General features: G+C 64.0%; 1 protein-coding gene and 1 long non-coding RNA gene across 8 annotated transcripts in view; both read left to right on the top strand.

Moving 5' to 3' along the window:
- Positions 1 to 1,763: 1,763 nt before the first annotated feature.
- On the top strand, positions 1,764 to 3,977 carry LOC128076460 (uncharacterized). The gene is made up of 2 exons (XR_008204384.1): positions 1,764 to 1,802; positions 3,059 to 3,977. It is a non-coding gene; the product is annotated as an uncharacterized LOC128076460 (long non-coding RNA).
- Positions 3,978 to 8,095: 4,118 nt separating this feature from the next.
- The window catches only part of BCOR (BCL6 corepressor), a 58,909-nt gene continuing 43,243 nt past the window's right edge, over positions 8,096 to 23,761 (top strand). For 3 of the 7 annotated variants that reach the window (XM_052673936.1, XM_052673934.1, XM_052673929.1), the window contains exon 1: positions 8,096 to 8,316. The gene's annotated coding sequence lies outside the window, so the exon portion shown is untranslated. Of the gene's footprint in view, positions 8,317 to 22,932; positions 22,990 to 23,425; positions 23,538 to 23,761 lie in introns of those variants that run through there. The other 4 variants (XM_052673935.1, XM_052673933.1, XM_052673930.1 and 1 more) reach the window with 3 other exon arrangements.

Raw genomic sequence — 23,761 nt, 5'->3', positions numbered from 1 at the left:
CAGTTGCCGACGAACATGGAAAGCATTAAATCGTGACGGAGGGGAGGGGGGGCGGCGCAGCATCGTGCTGCTGCTCGGGACCGTAGCGCAGCCACGCAGCGCCCGCACCGGGATGTTGGGCACTACGAGCCAGGGCTGCGGGGAGGGGGGGCACCCCGCCGCGGGCCGTGCCTTATGCCTTGAGGTCGCGTCCTCAACCCCGGGGGCGGCGGAGAGAGGCCGGGGCCGAAAGGTACCGTCTGGCCTCGGGCCCCCTCTTCGGGGGAGGCGTTCTGTAGGAATGTGGTGCGCGAGCCCGCTGCCCTAAGCCCTCGTTAACCCCGAGGCCCCTGCGGCCCCCGCTCGGCACCTGCACTCGGCTCCGCCGGAGGCGAGGACGTGCAGCAGCGCGGAGCCTGCAGCGAGAGCGCAGCCCTCCCCCTTCGCCTCTCACCGCTAATAACAGGGCAGCGCTCGGGAGGCGGTGGTTGCGCCGCACGGAACAAACGCTCCGTGATTACCGCGGCGCGCCCCGGGCTGCTGAGGGACACGGGGAGCCGAGCGGAGCCGTGCCGAGCAGCCCAGACGGGAGGCTTCGCGGTCGCCCCAGGGGGCCTGGCCCGTGCCGTCGTAGGGGCCGGGGCAGCCCGCGGGGCCGCGCTCAGTGCCTTCGCAGCGGCGCCGGGCCACCCCTGTGCAGATGGCACCGTGTGACCCCCATTAGGGCAGCGCGGCCGCCTCTCCGGCAAAGCAGTCAGCCCGGTACCGCCGCTTCCCCCGTTGTCCACGGCAACCGACGTATCTGATTGAACCTCGTTGTACGCGGTGACACCCGCATAATGGATCATGCTGTCAGGGCTTTTTTATCACAGGCATTTATTTTGGTCACGGCTGGTGATAACTTCGCTGCTCGGCCCTCGTGGCGGTATAAGCCCCGTTGCCATCTCCCCGCCGACCCCCCCCCATCTCCCGGCAGGGCGATGTGGAGCACGGGCCGCCCCTAAACCGAGGGGCTCCTGTCCCCCGTACCTCTCCGCGCACCGCAGCGAGGGGCTCTCCGTGCCCTCCCCCGTCGGCGCCGGCCCTGTGCCCCCCCCGGCCGGGTTATCTCGGGTCACGCGGAGCGGGGACGGGATCCGCCACAGCCCGTGTGCAGGGGGAACCGGGCAGGAGGCACCGCGCCGCTCCCGTCCGCGCACACACTTCCAAAGTAAATACAGAGGGGCAGGGCAGGGCCTCCGGGAGGGGAGAGGAGAGGCCTCTGACAGGCGATTGTCAGGGCGGAGCCAGGGCTATTTCCAGCCCAGGAATAACAACGCTGGGGCTGCTGTGGCTCCGACCTGCGTGTCCAGGAAAGACCGGCTCGGGGTGTTTGTTTGGGTTTTAATTGGTATTTTGACGGCGGGCTGGCTCCGCGCAGGCAAACAATGACCCCGGGTCGGCCCTGGGGGATGGCAGCACCGCCCCGACCCGAGGGAACGAGGCCCGGCGAGGGTGCCCCACCGCAGGGGCCGGGAGGGGCTGCGGACGGAGGGCAGCGCCGGGGCGGCCGCGCAGCTCCCGGGGAGGAAGCGGGGGGGGGAGGAGGAGGCGGCTCGGGGCCCCAGCGCGTTGCGGGGCGGGAATGGGGGCGAGGCTGCAGCGTTATCTGGGTCACTGGGGTTAGAAGGAGCGGCCGATAGGACCGGTAGATCTGCGCTCCGCTGCTGCGGTGATAGAGCCGCGATCCGGTCCGGGCGGGCACCGCGCGGTTGGGAGGGAGGGAGGGAGCAGGAGGAGGAGGAGGAGACGGCGGCTCGTTCCGGCTCCCGAGCCGAGCCCAGGTGCGCTGTGGTTTCCCTGCGCTCGGCATCCCCCTCCCTTCGCTTCCCATCCCCCGGCCCCCGCCAACGTTTAACCCTTTCCCACCTCGGCGGGGCTGCAGCTGAGGCGTGCGCCGGCCCGGCCGCGTCCCCTGCGGTTCCCCATTCCTTCCGTGGCAGAGAGTGATCTCGGCCGGAGGAAGGGAGGGGGGGGGGGCAGAGAAGGGTGGGGGAGGTTGGTGTTGTGGTGCCGAGCACCGCCCTCGAGCAGCTCCCGGGCTCCGGCTTTGTACACGCACACGCACTCCCAGATGCGCGGAGCCGAGCCAGCCTGGGGCCAGCCTTCGCCTGCTGCTGCCGCCGCTCTCGCTTGCAGGCAGCCACCAGCGAAGCTGCTGCTGCTTCTGCTGCAGCCGCCGCCGCCGCCACCGCCTTCCTCCCCCGCCCCACTCCCCGCCGCCCTTTTCCTTCCTGCTCGGGCCGGGCGCCCCTGGAGCTCCGAGGGCCGGCAGCTCCCCGCTGCCGGAGAGGAGGGGAAGGGCTCTCCCCGCGCCCCATCGCGCGCAGAGCCCTTTAATCAATTTCACCCGATTAATTATTAATTTAACGCCAGTCAAGCTCGCCCCGGAGGAGCCGGCAGGGGGAGGGGAGGCTGATGGCAGGCGGAGGCGGCGGGGCCCGCTGCCAGGCGCAGCCCCGGCCCGGCAACTTTCGGCTCCGCCGCTCCAGGAGCCGGGGGGGCTGCGGTTCCTATTGCGGCGGATGCCCCCCTCCCCACTCACGCGTTCCCGCTCCCTCTTCTCCGCTCCCTCCCCCTTCCCCCCGCCCGCCCCCCGCGTAGACACAGCCATAAAAGGGCCCATCGCATCGCGGCGATGATGGATCGTGCCTGGCGGGGGTGATTTGGTGTTGATCGCATATTATCACGGGCAGGTCGGACTGGTTGCTGATGGACGGCTTTCCAGCCAGCCGCTCGGGGAAGCGGCTCCATCGACAAGCAGCTCGCTCACTTTTAACTCCTTCTCTCACCATCGAAGCCAAGCATCTGTCACAACAGCTCTCCGGGCGGCACTTCGCCTCCTCGCGCCCCATTCTGTCTTCGGCCTCCCTCCGCCCCGGGTGCGGGGCAGTGCGGGGGGGGGTACAGCCTGGGAAGGGTTCCCCGCTGCCCTCGGCCCTCTTCATTAGGGAGGGTCAACCCGAGCCCTCCCTCTACACGCGGTTGTGCACGAGCCGGGGGGCCCCAGTTGTGCTTTTCTCTATCTTTCCCAGCGCAGGTTGCTCGGCCTCGGGATCGCGTTGTGCTCGGAGAAGGGAGGAAGAGAGGTTAGCGGCGGGGAAGCGATAGCTGCGCTCTCCGGAGAGCCGCTCTCCACCAGGCAGCGCCTAGAAATCTATTTAAAGAGAAGGAAAGGCGGAGGGGGGAGAACAAAGGGGGAGGAGGAGGAGGGTACCGAGCCGGAGCCGGGAGAGAGCTGGAGGAGGCACCGCGCTGCCACAGCTGTGCGCCGCGACCGGAGGAGCACGGGCGGCGGTGGGCAGGGCGGCCCTTTCTCCTCTCACTGCCAAGGGAAGGGACGGGGAGGGGGGAGGCGGTGAGGGAACGGGGAGCCCCAGGGCCGGAGGCGCTTCCTGGCAAAGCCCAATAGGAGAGAAAGGCCGCGGGTTACGATTGGGATTAATTATTATTCTCCAGCAGCCAGAAGGATGATCAGGGCATCGTGCGGCCCTCGCCTCTCCCCGCTCCCACTCCTTTCTTCTCCCTCCACCTTTCTTTATTTTCCTTTTTTTTTTTTTTTTTTCTTCGCTGAAACTCGGCTGCTTCCTTCGAGCCCTCCGACGATTTAACCCTTTGCCCGCAGAGCCTCGAGGTGGGCGAACACAAAGCACATCGTGAAAGCCTCAGACCGAAAGAATCCCGATCAACACGGGAACGCCGCACGGCCATAAGTCGGTATGGCACCGGCGGTGCTGGACCGCCCTAGGACGGCGGCTCTCAGCAGGGAAGCCCGGCCCGGCCCTGCCTTGTCACCAGCTCGCCACCGGGTGCCGCCGGGCACATCGCTCCCACACATGGTCCGCATTTCGCACGGCGGCAGCGTGCTTCCTCTCGGCCTCTCGTTGCCGCTCTCCGAACAGAGGGAGAGGGGGAAAAAAAACCCCAAAAAAAACAAAAAAACAAACAAAAAAAAACAACACAGAGTTTTAGAGGAAGTTAAAAATCAGACGAGCTGAGAAATGCTCCGTGTTACACACATCCTGCGTCCTGCGTGAAAGCGAAAGCCTGGCATTCCGTCCCTGCTCTATGGTACTGGAGCCGGCGTTGGACGCGGCGAGGTGACCGCTCCGTGCCTGCGGTTCGCCGCTCGCCCTGTCCCCCTGTGCTCTCGCCCTGCGGCCGGGTGCTGGGAGAGCATCGCCCCGCGTCCCCCCCTTTCCTTCCCTTCCCCTCCCGGATCAGGGGCGGCCCGCACCCCGCGGTCCCGTGACCCGTCCGCCGCCGCCGGGCCCGGTGCCCCCCAGCTCCTTGCGACAGAAGGGCCGCATTCTCCCCAGTGGAAGCCCACTCGTTTCCTTGTTGGCAGGAACAAAGCGCACATTCAGAGGGGTGGCTGCTGACGGCTCCCTCTGTATAGCACTGGAAAGCGGGTGGCCTTTGGTTGCTGGCAAGGAAAATTCTAATCAGGGCGCTTGTAAGCGGGGCTTTATAGAAGCTTAGTTACAAAAGGCTTACACCAGAGTAATGCAATAACTATAATAACAGCCAGGGAGCCCTAAAGGGGGTGGAATGCGCTTGTGTCTGGATGATTTTCCCCGCTAGCACAGAGAGGGACTGTTTACTGCGAGTGCCATTAAGTATCGCTGGAAACTCACCAACCGCAGACTTATTTCAATCTACTTTATTGTTGGATCCTCTCGCCCCGACCGACGGGTAGACACCCCGGGGAGGAGAAGGGCCGGGAGCCACCCCGCAAGGAGCCCCGGCCAGAGAGGCAGCGCCGACTCCGTGCTGCGGGATAGGCGTCCGATAAAGGCGAGGGGCCTCTGGGCCGGGCATCGCCTCCCCGGGCTGCGGTACCACCCTCCCGCCCCCCCCCCTCCTCGGCCCCGGTTGCGCTGCGCAGCGCTGCGTTAACGGCACAACGGAGCGCAGCGAGTGAAGAACCGCTCCGCGCAGGGCAAGAGAAATGGGTTTTTAATAGGAAAGGTCCGCGTGCTTGGCAGCCGGCCACCGCGGCCGGGAAATAAACAAACAGAAGAGCGGCGGGTTCAGGTCGGAGCAGGAGCCGCGCTCCCGGCAGCGCAGCCCCGCGGCACGGCCTCACGGAGCCGCCGCCGCCGCCGACGCCGCCCCCCCCCCCAGCCCCTGGCCCGGCTCCGCAGTGCGCAGCTCCCAGGGCAGAGCGGCTGTTCCCCGCAGCGGGCGGCGGGCCCGGGGCCAGCGCGGGGCCGGGGCTGTTTATCGCGCTCCGGAGCCGCTGCACGCGTAACCGCTGCCGTGCCGCACGGCCCGGCCCCGGGGGGCGGAGAGAGAAGGGCGAGGGATGGGGGGAGGGAACGGAGCAGCACGATCGCGAAGCGCCGGGAAACCGTCTGACAGCAGAGAGCATACGGGGGGGGCCGCTGGGAGCCGGGGGAAAGCAGCGCTGCCGCGGCTCTGCCTCGGCTCTGCCTCCCTCTGCAGACACGCTCCCGGCTCGGCCCGCGCTGCGCCGTTCAGGGGCTGCGGGGACAGGAGGACGGGCCCGGCACTGCCTCGGGGGAGGGGGCGAAGCGAGCGGGTCCCGGGGGCCGGAGCGGGAGAGCCGAGAACGAAGTCCAAGCGGCGGCCCCGAGCAGCTCGGGGAGCTGAGCCGGAGCTGGAGGAGAGCCCGGGCTGAGCGGCCCCGCGGCGGGGGCAGGCCTGGCGGTCAGAGCCCTATGGCGGGCACTGCAGGCGCTGCCCTCGGCTCTTAACGGAGCAGAACGTGGTCTGGGCTCGGGTTGCGGGACGCTGGGAGTGAGTGGAGCTTCGGGCCGAGGCCCAGCCTCCCTTTGGGGCCCTCGTCTCCCTTCCGCGCCTCGGCAGAGAGCGCAGCAACCCCGCAGCCTCCTGTCTGGGTCTCGCAGCCGTGCTCCGAGACCGTGGTGAGTGCGGATGTGCCGTCGGGGCTGGCAACGTCCTCTCATCCTCGAGCTCTGCGATTTTGAAGGGTTGCTGCGAAGGGCTGCTGAGAGGGATCGGGGGCATCGCAGAGCAGTGCGAGGGGCTGGGCTGGAGGACAGCATCGCGGCCAAGCCGGGGAGAGCAGGGAGCGGCCCGGGCGGAGGAGGAGAGGGGCAAAGAGCGGGGGAAGGCGGGCGCAGCCGGCAGCCAGCAGGACGTCGCTTGGCAGCGCGCCGAGGGGCACACTGCAGCCCCGGGAGCCGGGGAAGGGCCGGCGGATCATCGGCCCTTGCCAGAGAAGTAAGGAGTGCTGCAGCCTCCGAGTCACCCACGGCTCAGGCAGTCCGCCTTTCTTTCCCTCCCTGTGCTGGGATGTACCTGCGGGCAGCCCCCGGCTCTCTGCCCGTCCGGAGATTCCCGCACCGTCCTATCTTCGCGTTGTGACCTACAGCGGCGCTCTGATTTATTTTTAATGCGTTCCGATTCTCGTTCCGTTGTCGGGAGCCGCATTGAGATTCATTCTCCATCCCCTGCTTTTCAGGCTCCTGTTCTGCTGGAAGGCCCCGGCGATAGAGTTTAATTCGATTCGATATGATTTAATGAACACCTTTATCTTTTGTTTTTTAGCGGGGGGATTAAGCAGACGCCCGCATCCCGCTCTCGCTGCATCACACGCGTTCCCACCGAATCCTATCTGGCGGCACACACTCCCTGTAACATTTCATTAACAGCCCCCTTGATATATTGATTTTTAATATTTGTATTAAATGTTGTGTAAAATTGAACTCGGGCGTTAGGAGAGATTGTGCGAGTCACAAGACATGCCTCCTACTTAATTGTTATTTTTTTCGGTCCTGGAACAACAGTTGGAAAGAGGCCAGGAGGAGAAGCTGTAAAAAAAGAAGAAACCTCCCCGGAGGGGATCGGGAGAGATGGGCACAGAGCGCGGGGCCGCGCAGCGCGGGCACGGACTCGGAGCGGACTCCCGCCTCACCCCCAGCACCGGCCGTACCGACCCCCCCATCCCCCACCGCGTGGCCGCCTCCGCGCTCCGTGCCCCCGGGCCTCGGCCGCCCTGCCCCGCGCTGCCTCCTCCGGCTCCTCCGGCTTGCTCGCCTCCCTCCCCGCCGCTCCATATGGTTTCTCCCCTCCTCCTCCTCCTCCTCGGCTCCCCCCCTCCATGTTGTCGCCGTGTCTTTCCCCTCTCCATATTGTGCCTTCGGGGAGGCGCGGACGGGGCGGCCCGGAGGGGTGCGGGATGCGGACCGGGCCTGGTACCGGGGGGGACGGGGCGGGAGGGCTGCGGGCCACAGCCCCGATCCCAGAGTTTCCCGGGCGTGCGGAGCTGAGATGAAGGAGCGCAGCCGCCCCGCGCGTCCCCCTCTGTGTTTTCATACCTCTTCCCCCCCCTCTCCCCCCCCCCGCCGCCACTCTGCTCTCCCCCGCCCTCTCTCCTCCCCCCAGGAATAGGAGGCATTCAGGGATCAGCATAATTCACCTGCATCAAAAAACTCGCGGGCTATAAAGCAGCGGCTGATCCCCCGCTCAGACGAGCGTTTAGCCGTTCATGCATCATGAGTGTCAAATAAATGCCTGATTGAGGCCCTCAGCGGAGGAATTAGCTTCCCTTCTGCTGGAAGCGCGGAACACAGAAAGTGCTGAGGCATCCTCCCGGGGTGAGCGTGGCTCCGCTGCCAGCGCTGCTCCCCCGGTACTGCGGGGCGGGCGGGTGCGGGGTCCCGGAGCGGTGGGTCGGGGCACACACGGGTTAACGGCGGCACGCCCGGGTCGCAGATGAATTTCAGGCCCCGGTGTGCAGGTTTTTTTTTGTTATTTTTTTTTTTTTTTAATTTAAAAGAAAGAAAGGAAGAAACACATGCCCGGGCCGAACAGGCGGCGGTGACCTGCAGTTTCCCCCTCTCTCCGAACTGAAAAGCGGCCAAAGTAGCTGAAAGTTAACTTCGGGGCTCGGGGGGGGGACGGGGGCGGGGGAGGGGGGAGGAGGAAATCGCTCCGGGTTGAGATCTCTGTGTCGAGTTTCATCCCCTCCTGACATTGCTGGCCGCGCGCCAAAGTCCTGAGAATGGAAAAGCGAAGGGAAGGGCGGGCGGGGGAGGGCGGGGGGCGCGGGGAGCGGCTCCCGGCGGAGCGGCACAAGGCGCGGCGGCGGCCGAGAGGGATGCGGCGGAGCGGCCGTGAGAGCGGGGCGCGGGCACATTCCGCGATCCGCTCGTCCGCTGGAGAGCGTGAAAAGCCGCTGAGAGCTGCCATTGTTACTCACAGGCGATGCGGGAAGCGGAGCCCGCGCTCCGGCGGGAGATAAATCGCCTCTGACGGCGCCTCTTCGCGCCGGGAGCTCCTCCGATCGCAGCGGGCGGACGGACTCAGGTCGGTGCCGCTCCCATGCGCGGGAGTCCCTTTAAATCCCCGCTCCCCTCTCTTTTCCCGGGGCCGCTGCCCACTCCCTTCCCCGCGCTCCCCCCCGCCGCCCCGGAGCCGCCCGCGGCCCCGCTGCCACCGCACAGCTCGGCGCGGAGAGAGAAAAGTCCGGAGCGCTCGGGGCGGGCTGCGCCTTTGCCAGGAGGGGTCTTAGCGCCGGGGCTTTTGTCCGGGGCCTTCGCGTGCTGCTCTCCGGCGCGGAGCTACTGCGGAAAGTGCCAGGAAGCCCGTGCTGCCCCGCGGGTAGCGCCGCTCGAGCCCGCGCAGCTCGGTTCCGAGGGGGTCAGGCTGAGCCCTGCCCTTGGGGCCGCCCCGTCGCGCCGTGACCGTGACGGCTGTCCGATGGGCCGGTGGGGCCGTCTCCCCCTGGACCCTCCGCCAGCAGCCCCAGAAACGGGCCCGAGAGGGCGGGGGGCATTCCTCCGGCGGCCAGAGCGCTGTTTTCCGTCTGACGGGCACCTGGCAGACACGGGGCTCCGCACACACGCGTGCGGCCGCTTCGCCCAGCGGCACCGATCCCCGTTCCCGGACACCGGCGCTCGGTGTCATCGCAGCATGTCCGCACCACGGCCGCGACGGTGTGGTTGTTCGGAGCGAGGCTGCCGGCCCCCTGACGCGTGGATTCCCGACCGGGAGAGGCTCTCCCAGGTGGGGACGGTGCGGGCAGCCGGGGCCGGGCAGACAAAGGCCGCGGCGGAGCGGTGCGGGGTTCCCTGCTTCCCCCGGGGCTCGCAGTGCAGTGCGGGTCGGGCTGCGTCTCCGCAATCGCATCGCGTGCACTTGGAAGCGATTGTTTTCCCTTTCCACTTGTTTGTCTCCTGCTAGCCTCGTAAACTGCCTCATGATTTATTACCTAGGCTAAGTGCTTAATTTGTGAATATGAAACAGATTAAAAGGAGATCGGCGTATTTTAGCAGGCAGGCCAGAGCGAAGCCCGGCAGCTGTTTCGAGTTTGTCAGCATCTCCCAACCCCGTGTTAAGCCTGAGAGTGATCTATGGGGGATCCCCGGGCTCCCCCAGAAAGGCCCCCGGTGCCTGCTCCCCACCGGCGCGCTGTGCGTGTCCTTGCGTGGGAGCGGGCACCCGCAGCCCTCGCAGCCGGGCCCCGGGGGGGGGAGCTCAGCCGGCGGAGGGCCCCGCGAGGCGCGCAGAGGGTTAACGACGCCTCTGCCCTTTCCTTCAAAGGACTCGGCTCGAGATAGAGTAAATACGACCGGGGAAAGGGGGGGGTAGGCGGGGGCGGGGAGGGGGTGCTGCTCAGGCCACATGATACAAAAGTAAGACAAGCACACTCCGGAGAACAAAGGCTTCCTACCCCCTTCCTCCCCCTCCCCCCAAAATCTGTCTTAATTCTGCGAGTAAACTTGAGCGGCTCTAAAACAAAGAGCAACGACGACGGAACTCGGAGCCAAGGGACAATCAGAACAAATACCTTTGACGCAGCCCAAGCACGCACTCCCTCCAACCCCCCTACCTCCGCACACCGCGGGCCGTCTCCACGAGGGCCCCGTGCCCCGGGCCGCGCTGTCGGGGCCGCCCCGGTGCTTCCGGGAGGGCTCTGCGGGCCGGGAGGCGGCCCCGGGTCGAGAGAGTGTCACCTCGGCCCCCCGCCCCCTGCATGCAGAGCGGGCTGGCGGCTGTTACGCTTGTCAGCTGCCCCGGAGAGACGAGGAGGGGGGGTGATGAGGGAAAGCAGCGGGCCGGCAGAAGAGTGCCGCTCCTGAGCTCAGAAGGCAGAAGGAGGCGAAAATCCGGGAGCATCTCTGACCGTCGCTTCGGAATGGGCAGTAAGAGCGCTGTGTCACCCCCGTGGAGATGAGCGGAGCTGAACAGACAGGGCTGGTGTGGAGAGTGGTGACTATTGTGCCCTCCGTGCACCTCAGGCAATGGCTTTGGGGCTGGTGTTGGAGCACAGATGGGGCCAGAGCACCATATCCTGCGGTGTGGCAACCAGGTGTGTTGCTGATGTGTGGCTGAGCCCCGAGAGGGAAAGTGGTGTGTGTGGCACTTGGAGAGATCTCTGCTTGTACGTGTGTGTGAAGATGTCAGAGTGAATGGATGTCAGAGCAGATGTCTGGGGAGCCGCTGATTGGAGGTTGAGACTGGGAAGCGGTTCAGTAGGTTCATGTGGGTGAAGGCTTGGGGACATCTCCCCATGGCAAGGAGTCATCTGAAGAAAGAGTGAGAGTGATGCATCAGCCAACACGCGTACATATGTCTTACTTTAGTTTAAGACCACGTCCTGCTTTCTTATTTGGGACAACCGTTTGTGGCAAACCAGCACAGGAGCAGTTTACCAGGGTCCTCCTGGGCCGTGCATAGCTGCGGTGCCCCATAGAATGACTTTGGGTCAGAGCGAGGCCTTGGGGAGGTGTGAAGAGCAGCCACCAACAACTGGCCCCAGGGTATCTGCACTCCCTGTGGGTCTTGCACAGAGCTATTCTCTCTCTCAGTGCCATCAGCAGAGAGCAAAAAAGTGGGCTTGTGTCACAGTGATGAGATACAGCGCTTTTCTCCTACAGCAGGGTGCACAAGGAGAAGCAGAAAAAATGGACAGCAGCAGTAGGAAAGGCAAAAGAAAAAAAACCCACAGCATTTTCAGGTTCATGGCTCAGCTTTTATGGTCATCCCTACCTCGGGGAGGGCTGTGAGCCCTGGTTACACTGCTGCAGTGCATGGCACGAGCAGTCACCTGGTCCCTCGAGCACCCTTGTAAGGCAGTCCAGGTCCCCACAGAAAATGGTTTGCATGCACTTAAAACTATGTGGATTGGATTTGCTTCCAGCAGTGCATAATGCCAGTTTCAGCCTGATCCCGTCTGGCTTTCACTGAATTAATGCCTGGATGGATCTAAGTCCGAACGCTTGGGACCAGAGCAGTGCAGATAGTCCTCCTGCTGCTGTCCCTCGGTGCCCTGAAGGCGTTGTAAAATCTCCTTGGCGGTGCTCTCAGGGGCGATCGCTAAGCCGCAGGAACAGCACCGAGAGGGTGCTACTACAGCAGCAGCGGCTGTCACGTAAACAACAGAACAGAGGGGAGAAATTGTGGAGCGGTGCAGGGCTCAGGATGCACAGCCTTGGGGCAGCGGGCACATTCCAGCCGTGCTCTGTCTCTCTGGGTTCACAAGTACCGCCTTACCCCATAGCGGGGTTACAGTGCTGGGAGCCCCGGTAAGGAAAGGCGTGCTGTGACACTGCCCTTCCAGCACAGGGAGGGGAGCGTGGAGGCCAGTGAGGTCCCCGTGTAACCTTTGGGCTCCTCGAGGCCTCACTCCCATCGCCAGCATCCCACCATCAAGGGAGAACAGTGCGTGTTTGTGTGCGTGTGTTCATGTGAATGTAATTTTGTGTCTACATAATGTGGATTATCTCTCTTTCAGTGGCAAATTCATTCTGGGGTTTAGGTAAAAAGAGAAATCCTGCAGCCGTTCCCTTGCAAGGAAGGGACATGTCTCTTCCTATGGCTCTGCCTGATTCTTGGCTTAAGCAACCCATGAAGTCCCTTTTTTCCTACTTGAGAGCCTCCTGCTCACCCGGTGCACAGCAAAGAGGTATACAGAGGAGCACACAGCAGTGTAGATGGGGACGAGGGCAATGGCATGCACTAACATAGCGACGATGCCCTGTGTCACTGCACTAAGTGATACTAATGTGTGTGAGGGGTAGCCCCATGACCCCCCCCAACCCTGCCAGGAAGAGCAGTGCACTATAGGTGCAGGACACCCAACAGGCTGTGCTCTTCTCCAGCCCTGAGCACTGCTGGGCTTCGCCAGGAGGAGGGCAGCCTGGCATAGGCCTCTGTGGATTTCAATGCAAAATGACTCTCCTGCAGTTCTCATTTTGCAAGCGAGGGCTGGGCAGGCTCTGAAAACATGGAAGTTGTTGATGTATTGGTTCAATTAATTTTTTAAATAAGCTGGAACGCTACTTGTTTCACATTTGATAGGAAAACACTGTGCATTTTAGTAAGGAAAGACAGAGGTGAGTGTGTGTGGGAAGCGTATTTCCCACAGCCTTAAGAAGAGGGCTTAAATGAGGCATTCATGTCGTGCAAGGCCTTTGCACGGCAGCAGGTGAGATCTGCCTTGCAGGGAAAGACCTGAACATTCGTATTTGCCCAGTGGCAGCAACATCTCTTGTGGAGAGGGGCAGGTATGTGGGGTAAGGCACTCGGTGCTTCTTAAAAGGCAATAATAGCTCCTGGGAGAGCCCTTCCGTATGGCCTTGGTGCCCATGACCCCCTCTGATGTATGATATTTAAACAAGGGAATGTCAATATTGGTTTTCCACATCCAGCCCCGTTCTGCTCTCCGTAGAAGCTAATGACAGAACCCCCCGAGAGGTGGAGGAGAGCAGACCCCAGTGCTGCAGCAGTTCGGGAGGGAGAGCAGGATGTAAGGGACTGAAGGGCTGCACAGTCATGGGCACATCGGGGTGAGAAGAAGAAGCCCTGTCCTGCAGCACACTGGGACAGCAGTCAGAGCGATTCGTGCTTGCTGAAAGTATAAACTGCGTTTATTCAGGGGAGGTACAGGTTGGATATTAGGAACCTTTTCTTCTCAGAAAGAGCAGGGAGGCAGTGGCACAGGCTGCCAAGGGAGGTGGTGGAGTCACCGTCTCTGGAGATGTTCAAGAGCCGTGTGGATATGGCTCCTGAGGGACATGGGCAGTGGGCATGGTGTGATGGGCTGACAGTTGGTCTTAGAGATCTTTTCCAACCTTAACGATTGTATGAGCAGATATCCAAAACAGGGCCATCAGGTCTATCTCCTGACATGCACGTCCTTTGAGGTAGGAAAGTGTAAGTCAGAGGAAGAGAGGGCAAGCACGTGTGACTCATAGCAAAAAGAGGGCACGTGGGAAGAGTGAGCACAGGGAGAGCTGTGCTGGTCGGACATGCAGGCTGTGCTGTGTGTCATGGGAAAAATAATTTTATAGACGATAATTTCAGCTTAAAGGGGCAGGCGTGTTGTGACAGCACGGCACAGAGCGAGCATGAGTCAGGGGACGTGCACAAAGGCACTGTAAGTGAGTGCTGCACTGCCCTCACCTCAAAGGTGCTTTATGCCAACACGGCCTCTCTAGAGGCTTTCTAGCTCTGGCCAGAGAAGCTCAGCCTGCTCTGCAGCTTGGCCAGGCGACTCTTGGTGCTGTGAGTTTGATGAACAACACCGGTCTGTGTGGAGACAGGCGACTTTAAAAATGGGTTTTTAATAAAGTCACTATTGCTAAGGCCATCTATTAGGGTAATCTGCATAGGGTTTTAAACAGGTAAACGTAATGATGCCATTAGCACTTATGACTTGAGTGAGACCTGTAGCGGAATGCAGCATCCAATCCTGCGGCGGTGTTCGCATGTCAGAGGAATGTTGGCAAATTAATATGGGATCAGAAAAGAGCTACAAAAGTGATTCGAGGTCTGGGGATCGCATCTTATTGCCGGAGACGAAAGAAATCTCATCTATTAATTTATCCAAGAGGAGGCTATGGCTTGGTTTGATCATAGTCTTTAAGTGCCCTAAGTGTCTCTATGGGGAGATTTCTGATAGCAGAGATCTCTTTAATGTGGCAGACAAAAGCATAATGAGATCCTATGTTGGAAAATGAAGCTCTGTGAATTCTGAGCAGAAATAGGTGCGTTCTTCTGAAAGCAGTGAGGGGACACAGCCGCTGGTATGATGGAGGCAGGCCGAGGGTTTGCTGTTACTTACAGGTCTTGGAGCAAGACTGGATGCCAGGCTAAAAGCTCGGCCAGGATTTATGAGCCTGAGACAGGAATGGCTGCCTGAAACTCGCTGGCCCGTGATATGTGGCAGGTCAGAGCACCAATCGTAACAGCCCTTCTTTGGTTTAAAAATCCATGAATTGGGTATTTCAGGTCTCCTGAGCCCTGGTATTACTTGAGGTCTTGAAGGAACACGTTATGGGCTGTCATCATTTAATTGTATGCAAGCCATGGTATTGCCTTTTTAAAAAAAAATTAAATAACTTTTTTTTCTTTTTTCCCCCCCAGTGTTTGTTAGACACAGGAGTTAAGCAGCTGTTAACAAACATGACAGCATTTTTAAACACTTTAACAAATTCTCCCTCTCCCATTTGCCTGGCTTTGTTTTGCAGAGGCACAATCTCATTAACGCTGTGCATACCGGTGGCACTCGGAGAAGAATCTTACATGACATTCCAGTGAAATATGTGAGATGGGATGAGGAGTCCCCATGCCCTCCCATCGGGTGTGTCACCGGTGTTATTCACACACTGTGTGTACTCAGAGCAGGGGAGAGGTACAGCCCTGTGCAGGTGGGCAACCATTGGCCATGCAGGAGAATTCGGCCTGCAGAGCCCGTGGCCTGGCTGAGCCAGTGGTGGGGAATGGGGAGAGGGTCATCAGGAGGCACCCGGTGTTCCTGAAAGTCGTCTCCCTGAGGTCTCATAAAATGGCCTCCAGCAAACAGGCAGAGTGTTTTTCTCACCCTGGATGGGGTGGCTAGATGGGCTTAGCTGTCAAAACAGCACAAACTTTCTGCATGTCTTTTAGAAGGGAAGCAATACGGCCGACACTCCCCCATGCCGACACCCCCTCCTCCCTACCCCAAGGCGCTGATGACAAACCCCTGCAGCAGGTCTCAGAACCTCGCAAATGATGGCCACAGGCTCAGGGGCTCGCCGGACCTGTGATGCATTCAGTGCCTCGTTCATCGCCTTCACCATCAAGGGCCACGACCGCCACGAAAGGTGGAGTTTGAAGCACCCGGGGGTGCCCTCATCTCTCTCTCTGTTTCTCCCTCCCTCCGCCGCTGCTAGCCCCCGGGGGGATGCCATGCTTTAGAGGCGAGAGGGCAACAAAAAGGGACGGGAGGAGCTCCGAGCTCCGCTTTCCGTGTCCGGGAGGCGTTTCGTGCTCCGTAGCGAGAGGCGATCACCCCGAGGAAGTTCAGATCAAGGAAAACGTCCCGGGCGTCTGCGGGATCGCCGCGTTTCGCAGCGAGACCGGAGGAACGGGGCTTAGCACGGTTCCCTCGGCCGCCTCGCGCCCCCCCCGGGGGCCTCGGGAGGACGAGCGCCGCCCCCGTCCCCCCTGCAGCTCCCCGCAGAGCGCGGCCGCCCGCCCCGCCGCCGCCCGGCCCTTATCTCCGGTGGTGCCGCCCCGCATCAGCCGCTCCCGGCCCCTCCCCCGACCCCGCCGCCCCCCGGGGTCACCCGCGATCCGTCCGGGGTTGCTGGGGGGTGGGGGAGGGAGCGGCCGCGGGGGGGTGGGGGGGGATAAAAGCAGCTGCGCGCAGAACAAAGGTGCTCGGGGGTGGCTGTGGCGGCGGTGCGAGGCGCTGCGAATGGGAGATTTCCGCCGGCGGGGCTTCGCTCGCGCGGTTCCCGTCCTGCCCTTGAACTGCAGAGCGAACGTCTGCGGCGCGACCGGGAGTCGACGGTCGCGGCCCGCCTCGGGCCGTTGCTAAGTGCGAAAAAGTGGGAGACCTCCCGTGTTTACTTTGGGAGCGCGGAGAAATGCGCGCGGCGTTTCTCACGGAGAGAGCCGGAGCTCGCCGGCGTTTGCGTGCTTAGCGGCGAGCGGAGGAGCGGCCGCGGTGCGGAATATCAAAGGCGGCCGGCCTGGCGCGGCTCCCGGGCTGCGCTCTGCCGGCACCCGCCGCGCTCCGGCCGGGGGGGTGACGCTCCCCGCGGTTCCCGGCCACCCCGGACCGCAGCGGGACGGGGTGAGCCCCGGCCCCGGCATATAGGAGCCCCGCTGCTCTCCCCGCGCTGCGGAATGGCTCCCGACTGCGGGGCTGCGGCCGTCGGGGCGAGCACGGTGCGCGGCTTCTCGCGGCCCCGCCGGGCTATTTTCTGCTCAGGAGAAGTTGTGCTGAAATAACATCGGTGCGCGGCGTAATGATTTATTTATGTGGCTAATAACGCTCGCATCTCGTCGCTGTTTTGTCTGGGCGAAAGACCAGCTGTGGGGCATCGTGCGGTGCTAAGAGCGCCTCGCAGCCAGGAATCGATGCTCCTGAGACGAACAAGTGGACAGCTTACCGGGCTCGGTCAGCCCGCGCAGTCGCTCCCTGGGTAGAGCAGAAGGGACGCGCCGGATCGGCCCCGTGTGCCCTCGGGGCTCTGCGGGCAGCGCCAGGCCTTCGCACATCTCTGGCGAGCGGCGCCCCGGCGCTAAGTGCCATTAACATCACACGCACTAAAATAGGGGAGAGCGGCGCTGAATTTAATTTGCAGGCTTAAAAAAAGAAAGAAAGGGAAAAAAAAAGGAAAAGAAACAAGAAAAGGGGGAAAAAAACCCACCAAAAACACAACCGCTCGGAGCAGCCTGCTGCTTGGAGGCAGGAGGGGGCTTCTGGCGGCGGAGCCCTCCCGCTTAGGAGCACATCTCCGAGCAGGCACACTGCCAGAGGGTGCCCCGCCGCCTCATGCCCTCCCGGCCCCGCCAGGCTCTCCCGCAGTGTGGGTCGGCGTGGGGGGGGCGGCTCCCGGCGGCTGCTTCCCGCCCCCCCGGCACGCACGCGGCTCTGCCTTCCTGCCTCGGGGAGCGGGAGGAAACGGGGGGGGGGGGGGGGGGGGGGGAGGGGGTGAGCTGGGGGGAGCTAAGTAGCGGAGAGGAGAACGTTTTGGGTACGTGCCCCTCACCCCCCCGCCTCCCGTTAGCAGCAGAAGTTCACAGCGGAGCGAGGCGTAGCGCGGGGCTTCCGGGAAAAAGGAGCGACGAACATTGCGGGGTCGGGACAGCGCATGCAATGAGGGCATCACTGCCCGCACGGGGGGCACCGCCGGGCCCGGAGCGCACCGCATCCGGCGGGGAAAGCGTCTTGGGGTGGGGGGTGGGGGGGTGGGGGGGGCAGAGAGAAAAGAGGGCTTTAAAACCGGGAGGGAAACGCTGTAGGGAGGAAGTGTAAGGCGAGAGGGAGGCGGGGGAGGGGAGAGCGCCATCTTTTCATGTCACAGCCACCGACACAGCGCCGGGCTCGGCCGCAGCCTCCTGAGCGGCTGTACCGTGTCACAGCGGGCACGCGGCCGGGGGGGACCCCGCGCACCGCCCGCTCCGCCGCGAAGGAGCGGGACCCGACCGCCCGCAGCCCCATGAAGGGCGCTTTATTCCGCAGCGCTCAAACCCCTCATTGTGTCGGGCAGCATCACCTGCCTCCTCCTCCTCCTCCTCCTCCGCCGGGCCAGGCCGTTGCATTTAATGCCATGCACAGCGCGCTCCAGTCCGACCCCGCCTCGCCGGGAGAGCTCGGCGGTGAGCTCCGGTCGGAACGCGGAGGAGGAGGCGGCTCGGCACAGCGTGGCTCGGCTCGCCTCGACACATCGCATCGGCATCCCCCCTAGCAGCGGCTCTCCCTGCTGCTCCGGGAAAGCCATCCCCGGGCGGCAGCCGCGGCACACACGGCCCCGCGCAGGGACCTGCCGTGTGCCCGGGGGGGGGGGGCCGCGAGGCGGGCGGGGGCCGAGCCGTGCCCGGAGTGGGGATTTGCTGGGTCGTTGGCTGCGCCTGGGGAAAGGGGGGGGAGGCTGCTGCTCCGGGCTGTGAGGGATTGGAGCGGGGTGGGGGGGCTGGGCTCGGGGGAGGGGCGGGGGGTGGCTGTGCTGCTGCCGGGGACGGCGGCTGTTATTATTGTGATGATTATTCGCGTTATTGTTATTATTTTTAGGGGGCCGTGCCGGGCGGGGGGCTGCAGCCCCCTGAGCTGAGGACGGTGGGAGAAGCGGCTCCGCTGTTTCTAATAAAGGAAACGACTTTTATTGAGCGATAAACGCGGGGGAACCGAAGTGGTGGGGGTGGGTGCGACCGGCGGAGGCGATCGGTTCGGCGGAGAGCAAAGGGGGGAGGGGGGGGCCGAGGCTGCTCGCGGTGGGGGGTCCGGGGGGCGCGCGGTGGTGGCGGCGGCCCCTCCGGGTATTGGGGGGGGGGGGGTGGGGGCCGAGGGGGAGGTGTCGGCTGCGCCTCGGCTCTCGGGATCTGCCAGGGGCGGCGGGAGACACGTCTCCTGTTTCTAATAAAGGAACCGGCTTTTATTGAAGGATAAATGCGGGGAACCGAAGTCGTGTGGGCTGCAGCCGCCGAGCCTCGTTAGCTGCCGATGTGACTGTGAAGATAAAACGCTGCCGAGAACGCGAGCGCCGGCGGCGGGGGATGGAAGGAGGGAGAGAGGGAGGGAGGCAGGGAGAGAGAGAGAGAGAGAGAGAGGGAGGGAAGGGGCCGCGCGATCCACGCGGCACGGCCCGGCCCTGTGCCTCCGCAGCGAGAGGTGCCCGGGGAGCCCCGGCCCGTGCTAACGGCCCGGCCTGAGCCCTGGCCAAGTTTCTGCAACTTAGGGGAACTCTGGGGATGAGTAATCTCGCCCAAGCGAGGGGCCGCGAGGGTGCTTTTTCTCCTCGCTCGCTCGCTCTCTTCTCCTTTTTCCCCGTGTCATCATCTGCGGACCCAGTCACTCCGAGAACGCGGTTCTGAGAAGGGCGGCGGGAGGGGAGGGGGGAAGCGGCAGCTGCGGAGGGACCGGGGCCGCCCCGCTGCGCACGTCGGGCGGTGCGGCTCACAGATCCCCGCAGCTCATTGCCCCGCGTGGGGCCGCGCGGAGCTCCCCGACGGCAGCGGGCACCCGGCGCCGCCGCGCCTCGCCCTCGGGGCGGTGTCGGGAAGCGCTTTGTACCCGGGATCTCGGCTTATCGCACGGCGGGCGGGGGAAACTCCGGGCCCGGAGGGCAGGCCCCAGGCTAGCGGAGCAGCGGGTGGCCTCGGCCGCGGCCGGCGTGGGCGCTGCCTGACAGGCGGGGAACGGCAGAGCCCGCGTCCCTCCCGGGACCTCTGCCCCGGGTCCGGGAGCGGCCGCGTCCCCATCACCGCGCCGGGAGGGGAGCGGTGCTCCGTGTGGGGCGCGGGAGCTCTGAATGGCGTTACGGACCGGAAAAGACTTTTCTTTTTCCTTTGTTTTTCTTTCTTTCTTTTTTTTCTTTCTTTCTTTTTTTTTTTTTTCTTTTTTCCGAGGCTGTTTTCAAAATGAACATTTTCCGCGATAAGAGGTGACCGATCGGAATCGCCGGGGGGAGGTTGTAAGCAGACGTTGTGCCCCGGCTCACTGTTATCTTATCTTTCACACTTGCAGGGCGAAAAAGTGGCTTATCTTTATACCCACCCCCCTCTCGCCTTAATTGCTAAAAACACTGTGAAGTGTTAAGTTCGGGACTAAAGAATCTCTCCTCGTGTGTACCGCGCGGGTGGGGAAAAAAAAGCGAGCGATCCGAGAGGAGAAATGAGGGGCTCTTCCCAGGAGAACGCACACGTGTGCGCCCCTCCCTGCCCCCGTCCGGTGCCGCCGCCCCCCGCTCGCAGGGCCGCTCCCGGAGGCCCGGAGCCCGCTGTCACCTCTGGGGCGGAGTGAATAACCCCAGTGTTTGCGAACCCGGCCGCGGCATTGGTATTCAGGGCCGAGCCGCGCAGCGTCTCCTGCTTTTCTCTCCCCACCCCCTCTGAAACAAAACACAACACGAAAACAAAACCAGAAGGAGGACGGAGGTGATTCATCGACTGTATCCAATTATTAACATACAAGCTGCAGGCTGCATGAACACACCTTCGAGCCGTGGAGGTTTCCTCGGCCGCGAAACTCAGAGCGCGGCGGCTGTTCGGCCTGGGCCGCTCGCCCGTGCGTCCGCCCCGTCGGCATGTCCGTCCCGTCGGCGCGTCCACGGGGTTTGTCCTTCTCCTTTGTATGAGCGAGAGCGCGGTGCTCGCTCCGGGAACAGATCGCGTCTCGGGCTCTGCTGGGAGGGGGTTATATCACCGCTCTGCTGTCAGCGGAGCGGCCTCGAGCTGCGCGCTGGGTTCGCTGTAGTCGGGCTGCGCAGAGCCCCCCCGGCTGCGGGGGGGGGGGTCACGCTTTGCTGGCACCGCGTCAGCGCCGGGAGAGCTGCGGACCCGTCACGCCGGCCGGGGCCCGGCGTGTTTTGTTATTCAGATTTCCGCACTTCCATTAAAAGCAGCCTCACAATAAGCAATGATAAAGGTCTGATTTAAGACACACTCAAGCCAGGCAATTCAGAGCTCAGGACGGTGATCTGTTATTTATAGGCTTTTCCCAGCACTCATCACCGGGCGCGCTGAACACCGCGCTCGCATTCATTCATTTCACCTCCGCGGCGCCGGCTCCCCTTCCCCCCGCCTCCCCGGCCCCAGGAGGGCCCCGCTGGGTTTCATCCCCAACTTTCGGGGCGGGGGGAGCTCCTGGCGAGGAAGGTAAATGAGAGCCAGGGTAAGGCCGTCCCACTGGGAATCCCCCGCGAGAAGCCCGCAGTGCCATTAACGCCGGATTTGTCTTTACGAGGAGGTTAAGCGCCCACCATTAACGGGGCAGCCGCTCGGGCGAGCGCATCCCCGCAGCGGCGCGGAGCACCGAGCGTCCGTGCGCGGCCTCCCGCCCGCTCCCGGCTCTGCTCTGCTCTGCTTCCCTCGGGGAGGTGTGTGTGGGGGGAGGCCTCTCCGCAGGGCCGCGCTGTGCCCGCGGGGTCCGCCGCTGCGGAGCGGGGAACAAAACGGCACAGAGGCGAACAAGCGGCGGTCTGTTCCACGCCGCCGCGGAGGAAATGGCGTTCGCAAAGAAAGTAAGTTTGGCCGAAGGGGGAAAACGGGAATGCAGCGAGTTCTCCCCGGGATCATTTGTAATCAGTAGTATTAGAAAAGAATAATAATAAAAGAGAGAAAGAAAGAAAGAAACGCATCAGCGTCAGTCCCGCCCCGTTTCGCTGAGGGCAGCCCCGCGGCGAGCGGACTTTGTGCTGTGAGCGCGGCCCGACGGCACCGCGGGCCCCAGACGGAGCTGTGCGGGCAGAGCAAAGAGCCGTGGAGGCTCCGCTCTCCTCCCGAAAGGAGCGATGTTAATGAGGTTTTCCCTAGGAAAGGGGGGGTGGGGGGTGGAAAAAAGGCAGCAGAGGCCTTTCCTCCAGCTGTGCGTCTGTAACTCACGTGCGTTCACTCTAATAACTTTTAATGTCTAGCCCTAAAACGTCTTTATAAAAAATAGCTTTACAGCGGCCCGGGCCAGGTGTTCCTCCGCTTGTTAGCGGAGATGAAAACAAGGCGCGTTGCTGTCCCTGCGGTGCGCGGCCACCCGCTGCCCTCCCTGACCCTCCCCGATGTCCGCAGCGCCGCAGCGGGGGAGCGCTGTGCGGTACGCGGCGGAACCCCGCGCTGCGGAGTGGAGCTGGGAGGCAGCTCGGCGCGATGCGTGAGTGCTTCGTGCCCCCTCCCCGGGCAGCTGGCGACTTTCCCGAAGTGGCTCGCGTCCCGTTTTTGTTTTTTTTTTTTTGTTCTATTTGAAAGAGGGGGGGGGGGGGGGGGAGACTTGGATACGAATATCCTCGGAACACTCCCGCTTCCCGTTCTCCATCTCACCTCGTTCCTCCCCCCCATGCACCCCCCCGTTCACCCCGTTCATCCCCCCCCCGCCCCCCCCGGTGCGGGCTGCCCGCGATCAGCTCCCGCAGCTCGGCAGCGCATGGAGCGCGGACGCGGTGCGGGTCAGCCTCGGGAGCCCCAGAGCCGCGGTCTCGGCGAGCCCGAAGCCGGGAGGAGCGGCGGGGATGGGCGTCGCGAACGTGAAATTTACGAGGCGGGCTCGGCGAGCCAAAAGTTGCCGTGCCAAAGTAAATACACGCAGCCGATAAGTACCAACCCGGAGATTAAAGGGCTCCTGAACCCGGGCACAAAGCTTACAGCGGCCGGAGAAACGCCACGGGGGGACCCGCGCTCCGGCTGCCCCCCCGCATCCCCCCCCCGTCCGCGGTTGCCACCCCGTTCGCACGCTGTAAAAAGCGCGTTAAGGGCTTCCAAAGCCGGATCAGGCGGCAGCGCGCTTTAATAAGCCTCCCCCCGCGCCCTCCCCGCCCCGCGCAATGCAGACGTTGACAAACGCGGCTTTTTTTTTCCATCCCGGTTTTAGACCCGAGAGAAGGGGGCCGGGGGGGGAGGGAGAGGAGGGGTAGAAGGGGGAGGAAGTTGGGGGGACAGGGGAGGGGGCCGGGAGGTTGCCGTGCTGGGGGATGCCCCTGCGGTATGGGGAACCCGGGGGCGGCATCGCGGTGCCTCGCAGCTCCGTCTGCCAGCGCCGTGCCGTGCCGTGCCGCCGGGCTTTTGACAGCTCGGGGTGAGGAGCGGAGCGAGCGGTGCTGGCGGGGAATTGCGGTTCCCCGCTGGCCTTCTGGGTAGCGAGCGCGGGGAGGAGGACAGACCGAGGGCGGCTTCCCTCCGGGCGCGGGGTTCTCCCGGGAACCGCAGGTCGCGGCCGGGCAGGGGGCTCTGACCGCCGGCGCGGCAGAGCCCGGCGCTGCGTGGGGAGGCGGCTCGATGGGCCGGGGCTCGCCCCGCCTGGGCAGGGAGCGCGGCCAGGGGAGGGGGAAACTTGCAGAGGGAACGAGCGGTGGCGGCGCTGCTGCTGTGCTGCGCTGCGCTGTGCTGCTGGCGGCGGCTCCCTCGGTGCAGCCTGCCCGGGGGGAGGGGAAGGGAGGGGAGGCGGCGGCTGGAGGAGGAGGAGGAGGAGGAGGAGGAGGAGGGAGAGAGGGAGGGAGGGAGGGGGATGCGAGGGGAGCGCAGCGTGCAGCAGACGGAGCCCGGTCTCCCAGCGGCAAGGTGAGGAAGAGCGGCTTTCCCGGCGGACTGAAAGGGGAGGGGGGGGGGGGGGAGGAAGAAAAAGAGAGAGAGAGAGAGAGAGAGAGAGGAGGAGAAGAGGAGGAGGAGAATTAAATCCCCAGCCACACACACACAAAGCCGCGGCGGCCGGGGCACGGGAGACGGCGGTGCGGGCGCGATGTAGGGAGCGCGGCGCTCTCCAGCACAGGAACTTCGCCCGGAGCAAGCCAGCAACATGGCGCTGCCAAAGCCGAGCCGGCAGCCGGAATGAGCATCGCGGGCTGCCGCTCCCGCTGCCGCCGCTGAGCCGAGTCGAGCCGCGCCGCGCCGAGAGGCAGAGCCCTCCCCGCGGGCACCTGCCCCGCCGGCGCCGGCCGCGCTCCGCACGCCCCCGCGGCTCCGCGCGGGGCGCAGCGCGGTGCGGACGGCGGGAGAGGGTCGGGAAACTTTTTTCCTCCTCCCGCACCGGGGAGAACGGCGAAGCGGGGCGACGGCGTCGGGACCCTCGGCGCGGACGGCGCACGCCGCAGCCCCGGCGCGGCAGAAAGGTCAGTGCCGCGGCTCCCCGCCCGTCGCCCGCGGGAGCTCCGGGCTGCCCTCGATTCGCCACGGGTGGGAAGTTACGGCGCGGGACCGCGGGGTCCCCGGTGCGCCTCGTCGGAGGGGAAGTCGGGGAGCGGTTGCCGGCCGAGATGCCCGAGCGGAGCGGGGGCCCGCCGTCGGGGCTGGCTGTGCTCCCGCTCGGAAAGCACTGGGGAGCCCCGCTCGGGCC

The sequence above is a fragment of the Tympanuchus pallidicinctus genome, unplaced genomic scaffold (genome assembly GCF_026119805.1).
Source record: "Tympanuchus pallidicinctus isolate F22 unplaced genomic scaffold, pur_lepc_1.0 scaffold14, whole genome shotgun sequence".
Taxonomy (NCBI): Eukaryota; Metazoa; Chordata; class Aves; order Galliformes; family Phasianidae; genus Tympanuchus; species Tympanuchus pallidicinctus.
Note: the sequence above shows the minus strand (reverse complement) of the source record. Positions and strands in the feature narration are given on the sequence as shown.